The sequence below is a fragment of the Hemiscyllium ocellatum genome, chromosome 5 (genome assembly GCF_020745735.1).
Source record: "Hemiscyllium ocellatum isolate sHemOce1 chromosome 5, sHemOce1.pat.X.cur, whole genome shotgun sequence".
In the NCBI taxonomy this organism is placed as follows: Eukaryota; Metazoa; Chordata; class Chondrichthyes; order Orectolobiformes; family Hemiscylliidae; genus Hemiscyllium; species Hemiscyllium ocellatum.
This window is the reverse complement of record NC_083405.1, coordinates 27,627,904-27,647,607: the sequence shown is the minus strand read 5'-3', so window position 1 is coordinate 27,647,607 and position 19,704 is coordinate 27,627,904. Positions and strand designations below refer to the sequence as shown.

The 19,704-nt window shown below is 38.0% G+C and overlaps 1 protein-coding gene across 2 annotated transcripts in view; it reads left to right on the top strand.

Moving 5' to 3' along the window:
* Positions 1 to 19,704, top strand: part of skap2 (src kinase associated phosphoprotein 2) — a 264,520-nt gene that overhangs the window by 58,706 nt on the left and 186,110 nt on the right. The gene's annotated exons all lie outside the window — the stretch shown is intronic.

Sequence of the window (19,704 nt, the reverse complement as noted above, 5' to 3'; positions counted from 1 at the left end):
ACAGCTAATGTTAGACCAGGATTACCTGTATGATGCAAAGGGCTGCATTAGTGTTTGAATGATAAATATGTACATAAACAAAAAATATTGCATGTATCTGATTTTGAGTTGTCATAGTTAAAAGAAATTGGAAGAATTTCAGCATAATAGGATTCTCTAATCAGACCAGTACTAGATCGTGGGAGACTTGCAAAATGCTTTCTTTGCGAATATTTAATTCTTTCAACTAAGTGTCAGCTGTTGCAAAATAAAATAAATGAGAAGAAATCATTCTGATACAAAACCAAAATTGTTGATGAGAGTTCCAGATTTGTTAACATCTTTGTTGATGTTGATTTTTGAGTCATTCAATACATTTTTTGTCAGTTGCATTTTTTTTGAATACTGATACTTTACAATGGGAAAGTATAACAATATGACCTTTAGGTATGATGCCATGCATGTACATTTTTAAGACTGTACAAAATATTAAAAATACTGAAGAAAAATGCTATTTTTTTCTTTACTATGGGCCTTTGGATTGATTGGCCTATTTGTGTTGTAATTATGATGTAATTCTGAAATTCAAAACATTGTTATTTATTATATCTTCATTTATAAGTTTCTTCAGTGGAGTGTGTCCTTTCTGGTAATGTCAGTAACAGTAAATTCCTGTATCTTCTCATCATAATGGAACGTGTCTTGCTAATAGGTAGGTAGAAGTGTCATTCTGCTCCTTGAACCTGCCCTGTTCTAAATAATTGCTGATCATCTGACTCAACTCCATTTTCCCCCACAATCCCATATCCCTTGATGCCATTAGTGTCAAACATTCTATCGATTTCTGGCTTGAACATAGACAATGACTGAGTTTCTGTAACCCTGTTTTATCTTTTGGTACAATGGGAAAATAAAGGCAGGAAAGCCGACCATGATGTGCAACGACAGCAAAGAAATCCTTTAGATTAAACCATAAAAAAACACCACACTAAAGTTTGTTTGAAATGTGCATTGCCCACATACAGGCCCTTTAAGCTAATATTTACAAGATCAGGATTTTTAAAAAAGTCCAATGCTTTTTGAGAGACTCAGAATTATTGTCAATTAGTTGTTGTATTTGCCTGTAATTGTTCTTTCCTCTTTACTGCATGCATTTAAAAGATTCATCTCTCTTCTTCACCTCTTCTCCATCATTATGTAGTATTGTGCAGCAGAGGACAGGCAACCTGGTTCCTGGTTTCTCTTTGGTAATTCAGATAATTATCCATGATCCACAAAAGACCATAGGCTTCTGTCTCTATTACAGAAAGACAATTGTTTATATAGATTGAGGGGCACCACTCTACATCAAGCTTGGGGCAAAATAAGGTGGCAGGCTTCCGTGAATTACCACAACCATTTATTGTGAATAGCTATAAATAGTGACTGAAAGAGGTGGTTGTCTAATTCATATATTTTTTTAAATTCCTTTCTAAATGATGTTGACAGCTCAGTTGAGGTGAAATACATCCGTGTAGAGAATTATAGTGATGCACCTATATCCTGATGTTGTGCCGCAGAATATTTAATGCAAATATTATATTGTGACAATTAAAAATACACTAAAAGGAATCTGATTTTGCACTGGACATGGTAAATAAGATAAATAATGTACCTAAATAAATGAACTATTTTTGGTTTCATAATCTGAACAATAGTTAATGGTTTATAACTTTTTAAATATGATTTAGAAAAACATTTGTTCCTGATGTCTCATAACTAACAATTTATGTATGGAAGGTCTACATTGTTTTGTTCATTGAAGCTCCAGACACATCAATCAAAGAGCCAAAGAAAAGCTCAGTGAGGTGAGGAAGATGCAACTTAATAGTTAACATTTTTATTAGAACAGAAATCACCTTTGCTTTGGGTTTGCATCACGACTTTTGACTTTCAGCAGTGCTCATGAAATAAGCTATTTCAACAACTAGAGAGGTACTTTTAAATCAAAACAATCTCCATTCGCAAATTATTATACAGCAATTCACTTCATTATGCTTCTCAATCCATTGCTAGTGAGTTGAACGGAACCATACTGCTATTGCCGATGGTTGATTGTGCACAGAATAGCCTAATGGTGACAGTACTCATCAGCATAGAGTTCAGCTGGCGGTCAGCAACGAATAATTCAAGATTGTTTTTAAGTTCGTGGCTGGCAGAATTTGCTTACCCTTAACTGGCAGGACAGCTAACTCTAGTTATTTTGATTATCAAGGAAATATATTCTTTTAGCAATTGCATTTGCACAACACACAGCATTTATACTGTCTCCGAAGGTTTTGCATTGTGAAGACGCAATTGGAATTTATTGTTGATAACAAAAGAGTTCTCAGTGTGTTTATTTGTCTCACTGACTTTGAATTCTCGTCATATACGTGTGAATTGAATGAAATGAGAATGTACCTGTGTATAATTGTAGAGGCAAATAGCTTTAAATTTCCTAAACATAAATCCACAGAAGTGTGTGAATTGTCTTGTTTGCAGTTTAGCATTAAAATTGCCAGCCAGGGGCCAGCAGACTTTTAAGTAAATGGAAGTATTTACAACTTCAGTAAACAAGGGGTGTGACAGGGACGAGTTACTTCAGAAGAACTTTATAGCCTTTCAAAATCTGGCAGGAAAGGGGGAAGTTTTATTGCTTTATAGCCCTCCTCACTTGGTCTACAGTTGTTAAGGAAAAAACTAAGAAGGATAAAGGGGAAAAGGATGTTACACAACAGCTTGTTTCAGATGTTGATGAGCTTCTCACCACTTCTTAAAACTTTTTTAAAACTGAGGTGGATTGGGATAGTGTTTAGATACATGACATTGTTTTGTAGTTTGAGGAGCTATTACTTGTCAACTGAAAGACAAAGGTCAGTTTTCCCTTTGAGAACATTGAATCACTCAGTGAAAATTATTTGGGTTAAACAATATTCCATACTGTCTTTACAAATGCATTGAATAATTTTGCTATTGAAATGTATCTATAGAGGGGAATTAACTTTCTAAAAACTGATGCATAAAGCAATTGACAACTACAAAGTTCATTGAGGATTCTGCTGTCAAATCTAATTTTTGAAACTGAGCTCATACCAGTATTTGACGAGGAACTCTCTTTGGAAGCTATTGGGTTTTAATTGTATTGTTTTAAATGTAATTATAATGCAGATTAACATTTTTCACATTGAAATGTGTGTTCTTGTCATGGAGTGCCTCAGGAATAGGAAATACACACACCACCATCTTTTATCTAACTTCCATCACAGTAAAGACCCATTTGCCACTGTTATCTGTTAGTATTGAATACTGACACCCAACATGAACTTTTGATCTAAGATCCAAGTTTAGTTACCTCCTTTCTTGTTAAATGCTGTTATTTTGTTTGTTATTGTGGAAAACGAATATAATTTACAATGTCCAATGTCAAATTCTATTTAGTATTTTGTGAGATAGCTGAAGCTTCGACTACTGAATAATAATGAATTTTGATCAATGTCTGAAAACTTAAAACAACATAATGTTCTATGCCTTAATTTGTTTCAAGTGTCCCATTGCTAACTATGGTTTTGTAAAGTCTTGACTGTAATATTCTCATTCTTGTTTTCAGACTGCACCAGGGCCTTTCTCCTTCCGGTCTCTGTCACTTCCTTCAATCGTTTTAGATATCTTCATTGTAACAGTTCTGACCTCTTCTATGTCCTTTTTTTTAATCATTCTACTATTGGCAGCCATTTCCTAACTGCCAAGGCCCTAAGCTCTGGAATTCCTATGTGGTTTGGTAACATTCTGATTGATCATGTTCCTGTAAAACTCCTTGAGATGCTTTGCTGCCATTAAGGGTCCTACGTAAATACAAATTGTTGCAAAGTCACCAGAGAAGCAATTTTGAAAAACTACATAATTGTATTGGTCAATGGCAAATTTCGAAATGATCAATACGTTTGATAATACTATCAATAAATTTGAGTGAAAGTATTTGAGAAAAAGTATACTTTTCATAATGGGTACAATTTTTAGTACAAGATGAGCTTGTCTCAAGGGTGCAAAAATGGAAACTGTAACCCCTCATGTTCTGCAGAAGTACATCAAATTTCTTAAGTTACCATCCTGTTCCTATTTCAATTTGTCACATAATTGAAGCATGTTTTCTACACATGACGCAAATGAAAAAATGAATTGTAAGTCTTAGCTATAAGCCTTGAGAAAGATGAAATTAAACCAACTGCTTTTGTTGAAGCACAAACTCCTCATTGCTATATATGTTATAACATAAATATGATATGTGCTTTGATTTGCAAACTTTTATTCCATGACATGTCATAGTTTGCCTTAATTTCCTATATTGAAGTTAAACTGCTGTGGTTGATCAGGAGTTTGCTGAGAGCTTTCTATTAAGAAACAGCTGGTGGAATTTAAATTCGATTCATAAAAATCTGAAAGTGAAATTAATTTCTGAAATAGTAACCTTGAAGCCATTGTTAATTGCCCTTAAAAAAATATTTTCACAAATGTCCTGTCAGGAAGGAAATTTATCAGCTTTACCCAGTTTGACCGACATGCAACTCTCGGCACGCAACAATGTGATTGGCTCTTAACTGCCATCTTAAATGGTACAGCAAGCCACTCATTCAAGGGAGATTAAAAATAGCCAACAAATGGCATTGGCATTCATATCCAAGGAGGAAATGGATTGATAAATGGTGGATGTTTCATTGCGTATGAAATCCACATTTCTGCAGAGGCATGGGACAATATTCTTGTCATGTTCACAATGTGTAGGTACTTTGAACTGGCTTCCAGGATATTCAAAATTTCTGTGTAGGCTTAGACATTTATTGTCATTCACAGTGCTTTTTTTGTGCATCTCTTCTAGGCAGCAGTAATTATGTTGGAAGGTTCATAATACCATACCACACCATGCCAAGATGCCTGGGGCTGCCTTCTCCAGTGCTTGCAATTTGATTTGTGGCAAGGTCCAATGCAGCTGGTTTTGGCAGTCTTAGTAGAAAAGCTCTTTTGAAATATCTGTTCCATTATTCTAGGCAGTAGATTTCTCCACAAAATTTTAAACTGTTCTTATTGTGACTCCAATAAAATGACTTTTTTTAAAAAAAAATCTGGTTCAACCAAGAAGTTTGAGTTCAGAAGTATTGTATTGTGATCTTTGTGTTGAACTGCATTGCAACATGCCTTGTCTTTGTGATGTGTCACCATATTGTGCTTTCTATTTTGATGTAAAGGCTTCACAATTGGATGGATTTTGAATTTATTGAAGGAAGTGTAACATTTCTTATTGGACATGATGCTCCTTTCGTTCTATACCAACCACTGACCTTTTTGTGAAAGTACAAGTTATCACTGTTTACTTGATTTTTTGTTATGTCTTTTTCATGTACCCGTTAATTGCAGGGATGCTGAAAGGATGTATTTGTTTAAATATTCAGGAAACAGTGCTAAAATGTCAAGATATTTTAAGAGTTGCTTGTTTATACAGCTAAATGTACTGTTTTCATAAGCAAGCAACTCTTTAAAAGATCTTGATGTTTTCTTGAATTCTTGAGTTGATTTGAGGGCTTGGTGATTTTGATAAGTAAGTCCATCTTTTAGTTTTCAACTTACCTTATTAAAATAAACAAATTTCTCCTGTTCAGTTACATAGTTTTCATTATTTTTTCATTGGATATGCTGAGAAGGCCATTATTTTTTGCCCATTCTTATCTGCTCTTAACCACTTTCTTGAACTGCTGAAATCCACGTGATGTTAGTTGTCCCACAATGCTGTTGCAAAGTGAGTTCCTGGTTTTAAAGGCAGCAACAGTGAAGGAATGGGAACTTAGTTCCAACTCTGGTGTATGACTTAGAAATGATGTGGTGACATTCACATGTCTTTATGCCTTTGCTCTTCTAGATGTTAGAGGTTGTAGGTTTGGAAGGTGCTATTAAGATGGGTTTAGTGAGTTGGTACAGTGCATCTTCCACTACTATCCCTGTGGGTCAGTGGTGAAGGTAGTGAATGTTGTAGGTGCTGGATGAGAGGCTGATCAGGTGGGTTGATTTGATTTGGAAGGTATAGAGCATCATGTGTTGTTGGAATGGCATTCATCCAAGCACAGTATTAAAGGAATTGAAATGGTGCTAAAAACCACATGATGATCCACTTAAATATAAGGAATCCAAGTATGACCTTTGTAAAGCTATTAAGATAGCTAAGCACTAATACCAATCCAAACTAGGACCCATACAGACACCCAGCAACTATGACAAGGACTGAATGACATAACAGGTTCTAAAAAGAGTGCAAGATAGCAGATGATGACCTATCCCTCCCAGATCATCTCTACACCTTCAGTGCTCGCTTTGAGTGGAATTTCGGCGAGAGGTAACACGTATTCTGCCAAGTCTTGTCAAACCTATCCCAACAGTCACTGCATCAGAGGTTAGAGCAGTTTTCCTTCATGTGAATCCAAGGAAAGCACTGGGACCAAACGGAGTACCGGACTCTGCACTCAGAGCATACGCAGATCAATTGGCAGAGGTCTTCTCAGACAACTTAAAACTTCTCCCTGCAGCAGGTCATGGTCTCTGCCTATTTCAAGAGGGCCAACATCTTCCCTGCGCTGAAGAAGGCTCGTGCAGCATGTCTCAATGACAACCATCCAGTGGCCCGAACTTTGGTGGTCACGAAGTGCTTTGAAAGGCTGGTCATAGCATTAATCAACTCCAGATTCCCCACTACTTTCGACCCACTCCAATTTGCCTATCTGACTAACAGATCCACATCAAATGCCATCACTTGGTCTTCACTGCTCCCTAGAACATCTTGACACCAAGAAAAGCTATATAAGAATCCTACTTATTGACTACAGTTCAGCCTTCAACACTCATCCCCTCAAGACTGATTACTAAACTTAATGATCTCGGACTAAGCCCCACTCTCTGCAATTGGATCCTCAGTTTCCTGACCCACATGCCGCAGTGAAGATTGGGGACAATATTTCATCATCACTAACACTCAACACTGGAGCCCCCCAGGGGTGTGTACTCAGCCCCCTACTATATCCACTGTATACTCATGACTGCATTGCCAAGTGCCAGATTGAGGCCATTTACACGTTCGCTGATGACACCACCATAGTCGGTTGAATCTCAGATGGCAATGAAACCGACTACAGACGGCAGGTGGAAGACCTGGAAAAATTGTGCACTGAGAACAATCTAGCGCCCAATGCCAACAAAACCAAGGAACTCATTATTGACTTTTGGTGAGATGTTACTCATGTCCCCTTGCACATTAAAAGCACAGAGGGGAACGAGTGGAGAGTGTCAAGCTCCTATGAGTGGTCATCCACAACAAGCTTTCTTGGACTCTTAGTGTGAACATCCTGGTTACAAAGGCCCAACAATGTCTCCTCTTCCTCAGGCAGCTGAGGAAATTTGGCATGATGGTGAATACCCTTGCCAATTTTTATAGGTATGCCATCGAGAGCATTCTGTCTGGTTGTACCATTACCTGGTATGGCAAGATCAGAGACAGTTACAGAGTGGTGAACTCAGCCTGGACAATTGCAAAGGCCAACCTCCCATCATTAGAATCTATCTGCCAGGCCTGTTGTCGAGGAAAGGCCGCCAGCATTCTGAAAGATCCATCCCACCCTTGCAATGTTTTTCTATAACCCCTACCATCAGGGAGAAGGTACTGAAGTCTGAACACGCAATAGCCGGTTTCGGAACAGTTTCTACCCTACTGTTGTTAGAATAGTGAATGAACTCTCGAACTCTTAACATTCGTCTGTACCTGTGTTTTTGTTTTTGCTGTTTACCTATAACTGTATTGCTTGCAAGACAAAGCTTTTCACTGTGCCTCGGTACACGTGACAATAAATTTCAATTCAATTCAACATTCAGGAGACTTATCTCTTTCTGAGATTATGGTGGAAAGGTTAGTGATAGAACAGCTGAAGATTGTTGGGCTGAAGACACTATCCTGGACAACTCCTGAAGTGATTTCTTGGATTTGCTAGACTCCAGTGACCTCAATTGTCTTCCTGTGTTTCGGGTCCTGAACAATTTTTTGCTGTTCTGATGCGCATCCAGTAGAAGATTGCGGTTTTACTATACGGAAGTCCTTGATCTCTCGTAAGGTTATGGTCCTGTCTTAGGTATTCCTTTGAGAACTGTGATGTTAATTACTGCTTTAATGAGTTTTACCATCTTTGGTTTAAGAGTATTCAGTTCTATATCTAGCTGAATTATACGTAACTCAGATCTGTAGAATTTTCTTGTAATCTGAATTTGATGATTTGTGTTTTACGTACTTTGTGCATTAGATTTTAAAATGAGGAAATACTGGAATAAAAGCAGCTTTATGTTGCATGAAGGAATAGTACGGAGCACTGTTTAAGGTTAGACTCACTTAAGCTCAATTAATACAACTTGGCATTGCCTCACTTTCTTGGGTTGGCTAGTCATCTTGTTTGACATAAATAAGTGCTGTTTATTTTTTTTTTCCTTGGGTATACCTATTATGAGCAAGGCCAACATTTGTTGCCCAACCTGAGTTGCCCTTGATCCAAGTGGCAATCAAGAGTCAACCACATTACTATGACTGTTGAGTTATATGTAGGCCAAGCCAGGTTATTCTTACTAACAGTGGGAGTAGGCAATACAGCCTTAAGCCTGTTTTGCCATTTAATTTGCTCATGGCTGACAACATCCTCAAGTCTACTTTCAGGCATAGTCTTCCCATAACCCTTAAACCAATTATATTCAAAAATCTGACTTCCAAAGATCCAGGACCCTTTTTAGAGAAGCAATTCCTCATCCATGCTTTCAATTTGCCACACCTGAGCCTAAAACTGATCTCCCATTCTAGATTGTCCCATAAGAGAGAACATCCAGTCTAGGTCTACTTTACCAAGCCCTTTTGCCATCTTTTGTACCTCGGTTAGTTCTCCCCTCATCCTTCCAAGTCTAATCAATGAATTCCTAAACTGTTCAATCTCTCCCCATAAAATGAACCCTTCATCTCTGAAATTACTCTAGTGAACCTTCTCTGAACTACCTCTGTTTACAATTGCAGCCTTCATCAAGTGAAGGAGTAAAAACTTGTGCAATTGCGCCAGCACTTCCGTATTTTTATGCTCTATTCCTTTAACAATAAATGTGAAAATCTGATTTGCTCTAATTATTAGCAACTGTACATGCATGCTAGTTTTCTGCAACTCCTGTATAGTGACTCCCAGATCCCTCTGCACTGAAACATTTTGAAAGGTGTCTCCAATCTTCCAGCTAAAATGGATAACCTCTCACTTATCCATGTTAAACTCCACGTGGTAAATTGTGGCCTATTCATCTAACCTATCCATATCTATTTGTGAAGATTTTATTTCTTCATTGCAATTTCATTACTAATCCATTCTAGTGTCATCTGAAAATTTTGGCTATAGTACATTCTATCCCTGCATCCAAGATGTTAGTAGAGATTGTAAATAATTGGGATCGAAGCATGTGGTACTGCACTAGTTACAGATGTCAACCGGAAAGAGACTTATTTATCCCGACTCTTTGCTTTCTGTTCATTAGCCAATCCTCTATCTAAACCAACAGATTACTTCTGACTCTGAATGATCTTGCTTTGTGTATTAATCTTTTGTGTGGCACTTTATCAAATACCTTCTGAAATCCAGAGATACTACTACTGGATCCCCATTATTGACTTTGCTTGGTAGACCTTCAAAAAACTCTAGTGAATTATTCAAATGTAGTTTTTCCTTCATAATACTGTGCTGACGCTGATGGATTGTGTTTTGATTTTCCTAGTGTCCTGTTGCTATTTCCTTAATAATGGATTCTAAAAATTTCTCAACAGAAATGACCAGTTAGGTTCACAACTTGCAACATTCTTTTTGAATAAGATCATTACATAAGCATTTTCCCAATCCACCGGAACCTTTCCAGAATCCAGGCAATTTTGGAATACTGTAACATGGTGAATCCACCATCTCCGCTCCCACTTTCCTTAAAGTTCCTAGAATATAAGCCAGCAGGCTCTGGAGATTTCTCTGCCTTGAGTAGTTTGCACAGTACTTATTCTGTAGTGATGGTGATTGTTTTAAGCTTATTCTTTTCTATAATGTCTGCACTGCCTGCTAAAATTGGAATGGTTTCACTGTCCTCCACCTCGAGGCAAAATATTGCTTTTAATATGTCATTTGTGTTCCCCTCTATTAATTCTTCAATCTTATCCTCATAGAGACCACCTATTTTCTTCCTTCCTGTAGGCTTCTAGAAGTTTTTGCAGTCCATTTTTCTATCTTGTGCTATTATTCTTTAATTAATCTTTGTTATTTTTATTACATTTTTAGTTACCTTTCATCTTTTAAGTTTCCCAATCCTCCAACTTGCTGCTGATTTTTGCAATATGTTATGCCTGAGTTTTTGCCCTTATTTTAAATTTTTGTGCTTAGCCATAGATGTTTTTTCATCTCCTATTGCAATCTTTCTCCATCTCTGGAATATATCTTATTTGGGAGGAATTTAATATCTCCTGAAATATCTCCCACTGTTCATCAACTGTCCAAGTCATACAAGTCTTTAGCTATCTTTTAGTCTTTCCAACAGGTCTGCCAAAGCCAAATCTGTTCTCATGTCTATCTAATTACCTTGGTTTGATATGAGAACACTAGCAGGGGACTCCAGTTTCTCATTCTCAAACTGAATTTGAAATTTCAGGATGCTATCTTAACTTTTCTGTAGAGCATCCTTTGCTATAAAGTCACTAATTAATCCCATTTCATTACATGGCACTAAAACCAAAACAGCCAGCTATGTTTCTTGGAGCAATGTTTCGGGGAACCAACCATTCTCGAATGCACTCTATATGAAATGTTCTCTCAAGGCTGCCCTTGCCAATTTGATTAATCCAGTCGATACTGCAACTTTAAAATCACCCATGATTTTTTTTTAACCTTTCTGTTAAGCCCCCAGTATTTCCTAGTTGGAACTGTTGTTATGGAACCAATAGATTACTTTCACCAGGAATTCTTTCCCTTTCTATTTCATGTTTCTACCCTGATTGATTCTACATCTTGATCTCCTGTTCTGATATCACTTCTCAGTATAGCACTGAACCCTCCTTCACTGATAAAGCTATGCCATCTCCTTGTGCTTTCTGTCCTTCCTAAATACTGAGTGCCCCTGAATAATTCAACTCCCAGTCCCCTCTCTTTGTAACCACATCTCAGTAATTACCACCAAGTCATACCCATTTGTCTCTACTTGTCATGTTAAGTCATTAATTTTATACAGAATGCTATATGTATTCAGATAGAGAGCTTATAAGCTTACCATGTTATCAATTCTCTGTATTCTTGTATGGTCACTTGGTGCGATATGCCATTGACTTGCTCTTTGCCTTTCATTCTCTGATAAAAAATTAGCCTCTTTGCCAGCCTGCACTCCTACCTTTTCTTAACAGATTGTTGACAAATTTTTTAACAAACTGTTAAAGCACCCCCCCACTCAACACCATTTAGCTTAAAGCCCTATCTAAATTGGTGGGGGGGGAAAGAGTGGTTTCATGGAAAATTAAAATATCAAACTAAGGAGAAGGACGGCATACTTCCAGAAATGACCTCTAGTGAACTAAGTGGTCATTGTCACCTTTATTGGAATTCACTGGAACTCGCCTCTCAGACCTGAACAGCATGGCTCCAGGCTGTAAAGAAAGTGAGCATTTCTAGTAGGCAACAGTGAAGCAGAACCCAGTATAGGAAGTGGATGAATGAAAATCTGTCTACAAGATTAAGTGCCACCATTTTCTTACTGCAACCTTGCACTCAAAAGGCTATCACGGAGTCTAACTCTATTCCCATATAGCAATGAGATAGGTATGTCCACCTTGCTACTCAACATCACATGCTTGACTTGCAATAAAGGTTCACACCCACTTTATGCTTACATTCATTGAACGCTTCCAGGGCGCTCAACTTTCTACTCACTGGGGTGGGTTCATGACCTGGCAGGGCTATGCATGCTCATTAAGTTCTCGTGCACATTCCCATTCTTCAACCTTTTCCTTTCTGTCATTGCAGGACTGTCTGGTATATAACTGGAAGGTGAGGCCTTCCTGATATCTGCATCCTCACCACATTTGAATAAGATGCAGTTCAGCTGTGGGTGAAGTCCTGTTGTGATGAATAGATCAATGTGGCAAAAGTTTGAGCAATGTTGACTTTTCTCAAATGAGCAACCATTCTCACCTATTCTTGTGGATAAGGTTTTATGCGTTTTTTTCACCAATTAATACTCTTCCTCCTCAATCAAATAGAGGACACCCAGAGACTGTTCAGCACCAGCTCCTCTGAGGATGAAATCTTTAACATCTACAGAGGATGCACCAGCTTGCCTGCACTGTCAGTTGGTGCAGAGATTTTTACCTTAATGGCTATTTTGTCTAGAGTAGATTTTGGGGACACAACCTAGTGAATACATCACTGATGCACATCTGTACACGGAGGCAAAAATATCTCTAGGTTTCTGACATTCAGAGACCGCAGGAGACCTGGAATCTATTTGTCTTCTGCATGGGTGTGCTGCAAAGATATCTCTCAGTACTCAACCATATCTGATATGCTCAACAAACTGATACAGATGGGGAAATATCAACCAGGGAGGCTAGTTAGACTGAATTGAGAAATGTAGCAGACTTACGATCTGTCTGCTGTGTTGATTCTGGCCTACAAGTACTTGGCCACCTTCAGAGACACTCTAGCGATTTCATTTTGAGATAGAGGTGCACTTTACCCATCTGTCATTCTTGTTATGGCAGGGGAAAATCTGAAATGCTCCATACTTGTCTATTGAACAGTCCAGTTGATCCCTCCCTGCAAATTTATTTCTCAGCTGCTGTCGATTTTACTTTTGAAACTGTCGATCATCCAAATGCTTTGCTAATTACTTTATGAATGTTTACTGTTACCTTGAAAGATCTGTGCAAATGAACCCCAGGACACCCTGTTCCCACAGGCACTTTAGAATTGCACCAAGAAGCGTACATTACCCTCTTCTATCCCTTTCGCCAAAATGCAGCATCTCAACCTTCTGTCCATTAAATTCTGTTTGTTGTCTGCATGCCCTTTGTGCTCACCTGTCTGTAATCTTTTGCAGGTGGTTGATATAATTGGATGGGATTTCCACAGTCATGACTCAGGTGGTATGTTTATTTGTGAGAAATACTGCTAAATTTTCATATGGAAATATTTTGTATTTTTAAATATGTTTGTGTTTTACTTAAATTGATTATAAAATTTGCCTTAATTCAATGCCTAGCTATGACATAAGTTGATGTGAATAAGTTCTTAATACTCTCAGTAAGATGCAAAAAATTAGAAAAGTCTTCCAAGTGCTTTCTCAAAAGGGCTAGAACAGTTAGTGAGTTAATCATCTCTTTAAAGTGGTATATATCTTCCATGTAACTAAGAATCACAATGTAACTGAAGAGTTCAAATCCATGATCCAATTTCGAGAACTATTTGTTCTCTAAATTGTTAGCTTGGCGCTATAAGAATAACTTCAGGGACTTTGCTAATTTGCCAACAATAAGACCAAGGTTAACATTTTCTAATTCACTCTTGGAATGTGGGATTGCTGGCTGATCAGCGTTTATTGCCCATTCCTTGTGGCTCTTGCAAAAGGTGTTAGTGAGCTGCCTTATTGAACCACTACAGTCCATGTGCAGTATGTTGACCTGCAATGCCCTTTAGGATGGTATTCCAGGATTTTAACTCCGCAGCACTGAAGGAATGGTAATATATTTCCAAGCCAAGCAGTGAGTGACTTAGAGGGGAACTTGCAGGTGGTGGTATTTCTGTATATCTGCTGCTCTTGTCCTGCTGGTTGGAAGAGATTGCAGGTTTGGAAGGTGCTGTCTAAGAATCTTTGGTGAATATCAGCATCTTGCAGATAGTACGCACTTCATCAGAGATGATGGGGATGGATGCTTGTAGATGTGGAGCTAGTCAAGCAGGCTGCTGTGTCCCAGATGGTGTTAAGCTGCTTGTGTTGCTGGTGTTGCATCCGTCCAGGCAAGTGGGGAATATAACATCACACTCCTAATTTGTTCCTGGTAGATGATGAGCAGGCTTTGGAGAGCCAGGAAGTGCATTACTGAAGAATTCCTAGCCAATATTTTAAAAATAACTAATGAATTGTGCCCAAGTTAATTGAATAAAGTTCTCAACTCTAATTGTCCTCTAAGATGCTGATAAGTTGATTTATGGAAATGTTGTAGCCATGTTGTGTAGGTGTACCCATTGTACTCTTATGAAGCATGTCCCAAGACTCACCCAGTGTCAGTGAAGGAATGGTGTACAGTTCCAAGTCAGGACGTTGTATAACTTTGAGGGGAGTTAGCAAGTGGGGATGTACTCATGAATCTGCTGCCATTGTCAGTATCAAATGACTAGCTGGTTCCAGAACAAGACCCTCTGAACAGTACTCCGTAAGTGGGTTTTAACAAATATGAACCTATGAATTAGGAGTAGGAGTAGACCACTCAGCACCACTTGGCTGTTTCACTATTTGATAAGAGTATGGCTGATCTCAATGTGGCCTCTACTTTCTTGTCTACCTCCTGAACTAGTCTTTTTTTTCCCCCCTCTTTTTCTTAAAGACATTTAGTTAGGATAAGATTGATCCTGTATAGAAACAAATGCGCAGAGTCTCAATTCTTCAAATGTAAAGAGCATGGATTATAGAGTGATTTAATTAATAACTTAAACAAAATGTGATGGCCAGGTGGTGTGTTGCAGCTGCAATGTGTGGGGATCCACAGTGAACACCTGTAGTAAATGTTTGCAGTTTGAACAACTTCAAATCCAAATGAAGGAGGTGAAGTCTCTTGTGCCACATCAAGAGGGAGGAGAGTTTCCTTTATTTTTCTCCAGGAGACAATCTCCCCCTTATACCAGGTAATTAAAACTTAACTGTGATCAAGGGCAGAAGAGTGTAATTGTAGGTCAAGCTAGAGATCTAAGGGACAGCTTTCAAGGAACTTTTGTTCCTTTAGTTATCCAACAGTTGTGAGGTTCTTTTGCGTAGACAAGGATGGGGATTGTCTATAAGTCAATTGACTACATGTTGTGGTGCAGGGAACCATTCAAGTGGATAAAGGAAATAAAGACATGGAAAGGAGACAATGTAATATATACTGTTTTCTGCAGCTGTGAGCATGAGTCCTGAAGGCTGTGTTGTCTGTGTGGCATCAGGGTTAAGGACATCTCCTCAGGGTTGGAGAACACATGAGGAGGGAACTAGTTGTCATTGGAACTCATGACACAATAGGACTGTAAAAGAGGTTCTGCTGAAAGACTTTTGAACAATTAAAGAACCTCCAAGGTAACAATCTAAGAATTATCGCATGAACAACAGGCAAACTGGCATGAGGTAAATAAAATCGAAGAGTTAAGTTCATGGCTTAAATGTTGATATGGGAGGAATTGGTTTCCGTTTTTAGAGATTGTGGTACCATTGCTGGTGTTTAAGGGAGCTGTTTGGGTTGGAAATACTTCACCTGAACCATATTAGTGCCAGTATCCTGGTGAATTGAATAACTAGAGATGTAAAGAGGGTTTAACCTAATTAGAAGTTGATGGTTTAGAAGAGAGTATATTTAAGCTTACAAAATAAAATGATCTTTCGGCATTAAATGGGCAATGATATCTGAGAATCAGAAAGAGGAGAGAGTGTGTAAATCAGAAAAGCAGTAAATTGTGCCAAAGAGGACAAACTTAATAGTTTAAATTCAGAGCAAAATAACTATTTGAGATCAACAAATCATTTAAGTAACTGTACAAATAGAAGTTAATAGATGCAGTTTTATAGTAAAAAATGAGGTCTGCAGATGCTGGAGATCACAGCTGAAAATGTGTTGCTGGTCAAAGCACAGCAGGCCAGGCAGCATCTCAGGAATAGGGAATTCGAGGTTTCGAGCATAAGCCCTTCATGAAGGGCTTATGCTCGAAACGTCGAATTCCCTATTCCTGAGATGCTGCCTGGCCTGCTGTGCTTTGACCAGCAACACATTTTCAGATGCAGTTTTATAGCCATTACCAGGATCTGGTTACAAAAGTTAAAAGCTGGGAAATAAATATTCATAGGATGTAATTTTTCAAAAGGACAGATAGGGTGAGAAGGATGGTGGATGGCTTTGTTGGCATGAGATGCAATAACTGCAGTAGCAAGAAATGATCTAGGATTGTATGATGTAGAATCCATTTGGATGGAAGTAATAAATAAGGGAAATAAGATACTGGTGGGAGTAGAGAAAAGAAGTGTACCCTCCCCCACCTCCCAAAGCGTAGCTGTTCTGTAGAACAAAATAAATCAGAAAATTGAGGGTGTGGTTCCTTTTTAAACCAGCAGTACAGTCAGTCATGGGTGACTTCGATCTTCAAATATATATGGGGAAAATCAAATTGACAAAGGTAACCACAAGGAAGAATTCACATAATGTACTGGGCCATTTACTTAGAAAATTATTTTGGATCCACCCAGGGATCAAACTATTTTGGTTATATGTTCCCCAGGGAATAGTGACTTAATGTTGATCTTAAATAAGGGTAATTACATAGGAATGAGGGCAGAATTGACTGGGATTGGCAGGAAGGACAGTTGAGGAACAATGGCAGACATTTAAGAAAATAATGCACGACTCTCAGCAAAGATGTATTGCAATGAGGGAGCATAGTATTGGGCTTAAAAATGATACCTTCAAAGCAGACCATTTAAGGGTTAATTGCTCATGGCAATAAGAAATTGAACGAAGTGGAAATGTACATGAACATCGGTTTGGTGCTTTTTTAAAAAAAAAGAGCCTGGTTTAGCTGGGAGGTAACTGCATAACCTTGGTCCGTGGGAACCATTCTTTTGTGTAGTTAATAAGGAGCCACCTGGAGACATTCTTCAACTTGTTTTCTGCGCAATAGAATGTCTGGAGAAGTACTGAAAGTACTGTGAAATGATAATATAGCACATAACCAGAATATTAATATGAGGGACTTTGTCGCACTTTTTGGACACTCTGTATATGATTGTTTTCGTGACACTCAGGAATGGACTTTCACCATTGGATTGGGGTTCAGGAGACAGGTGCCCTGGAATTTGAGCTCCAAGTGCCCAATGTGAATCCAAAGCAGTAAGATTAATTCATTTTTTATATGTATTTAAACTAACAGATTTGCTCATTAGTTTGGAGGGGGGGGTGCGTGTTAGCGATACATGAAAACATGGACAGTTTATATATAATCATTTTGATTAGGCCTTAAAGAATCTGCTAGATACTTGCAGTCTAACAGCACAGGCAGAAAGATTTTAGAAAGCGGATAAACCAACCAAGGTTATTAAAGGAAATTTTCTTCTTTTATTCATGGCGTATAAAGCATTGGCTGAGTCAGAATTTATTGTTCATCATTAGTTGCCCTTGAGATTGGCAATTAGGGAAGGGCAATACATGCTGACCTAGATATCATTGATTCCATCTCATGAATGATTAAAACAAAATTGAGAATCATATCAAATTGAAATAAACATAAAAGTGTGGCAAAGATTGGTAGGAAATGACATGTTTGAGAAAGTTTAAAACGCCAATAAAAGGTGACACAAAAAAAGGAGAAAATAAATTGAAGACAAACTAACAAAAATATACAAATGTTCAATATGAGCTCCTTTATCTAAAAAGGAAGAGACACCAAAGTGAATATGGCACCTTAGAGTACAAGAGAGGAAATAATAAGGAACCAGAAAATGGTAGAGGATTTGAATAAGTCTTTTGCATCTGTCTTCATTGTAGAGGACACTAATCACATTCTGCAAGTACTAACAATTCAAGGCGTTAAAGAGAGGGAGGAAATAAACGCAAATAACTATCACTAAGTATATTTCAGCAAAACTAACGAGCTAAATACCAATATGTGCATGTGATCTCATGAGTTGCATCTTAAGATTTTTAAGGCAGTAGCTAGAGATGGTCAATGTAGTTCTTAGGTTCTGGCAAACTGACAATGTAACATCCTATTCAAAAAGGAAGGAGGCAAAAAAAACCAGGTAACTGTGGAGAGTTAGATTAACATCTTTCATTGGGAAAATTTTAATATATTAAAGGATGTGATAGTAATGCATTTGATAATATACAGTGTAATCCTGCAGAATCAGCATGGCTTCATGAAGGGAATATAATTCCTGACAAATTTATTAATGTTTTTTTGAGAGCTAACATGCAGGATGGATAAAGGAGAATCAGTAGATGCACGATATTGGGATATCCAACAAGGTATTCAATAAGGTACTGCACATAAGGCTAAATATTGAAATAATGCCTCTATGTTGGAGGTGGTGCCAAAGCACGGATAGAGGATTGGCTAACTAATAGAAGGCAGAGTGTTGAGATAAAGTGATCAATTTTAGGAATGTAACCTGTAACTAGTGGAGTGTTATGGGAATCAGTTGTGAGGCTAAATGACCTCCCATACATATTAATGACTTGAACGAGGGAAGTGAATGTATTATTGTCAAATCTGTTGCCGATGCAAAATTAGGTGGGGATGTGCATTAAGAGGATGATGCAAAGAGACACACAGTGATAAAGACAGGTTAAGTGAATTGGAAAAATTTTGGCAAATAACATTACATTTTCCATGTTATATTCTATGCGCATTATCAGGAGAAATAGAGGAGCTGACTATTAAATTGAGAAAGATTGCAGAAAACTATAGGACAGAAATTTGGGAGTCCTTGTCAATGAATCACAAAAAGCTAGCATCCAAGTTCAGTGTGTAGTAGGGAAGGCAAATGGACCATTGACATTTATTTGAAAAGGAATGGAGTATAAAACTAGAGAGGTCTTGCTAAAAATACACAATGCAGTAGTTAGGCCACAGGTGGGATTCTGTAACCAGTTTCCATTCCCTTATTTAAGGAAAGATATAATGGCTTTGGACGAAGTCCAATGAAGGTTCACTGGATATGAAGGAATTTTCTTATGAGATGTTCAGTTGGTTGGGCCTGTATAATTGGAGTTGAGAAGAATGAGAGGAGACTTAATTAAAATACACAAATTCTTAGGAGGCTTGATAGGGTCAATGCAGAGAGATTGTTTCCCCTTCCGGGAGAGTTTAGGACTGCGAATGCAGAGTAAGGTAGTAATCGGGTTTTTTAAAATTTAATCTGGGCGGGTAGTGCACCTGTGGAATTCTTTACTGCAGGGTGATGTTGAAGCTGGATCATTAGTATTTTCAAGCTTGAGGTAGGCAGATTTTTGATCAGTAAGAGAATCAAGGGTTATGGGAATAAAGCAAGAAAGTGTATTTGAGAATTATCAGAGCAGTGACCACCACTTGACTTCCACCTGATGAAGGAGCGATGTTCCGAAAGCTAGTGTGCTTCTAATTAAACCTGTTGGACTATAACCTGGTGTTATGTGATTTTTAACAGAGCAGTCATGATCTCATTGAATGGCAGTGCAGGTATAACGGGTGAATGGTCTACTTTTGCTCCTATATCATATGACTTTATACCCTATGACTCCCTCATCAGTTAACCGATTTTGTTTGTTACATTTGTTAATTGAGCATTTGTTGTGCGATAGTTACTGGAATCACCAACAAAGCAAAAAAGCATTTAACTAAAAGTGAATTATCAAAAATAGTA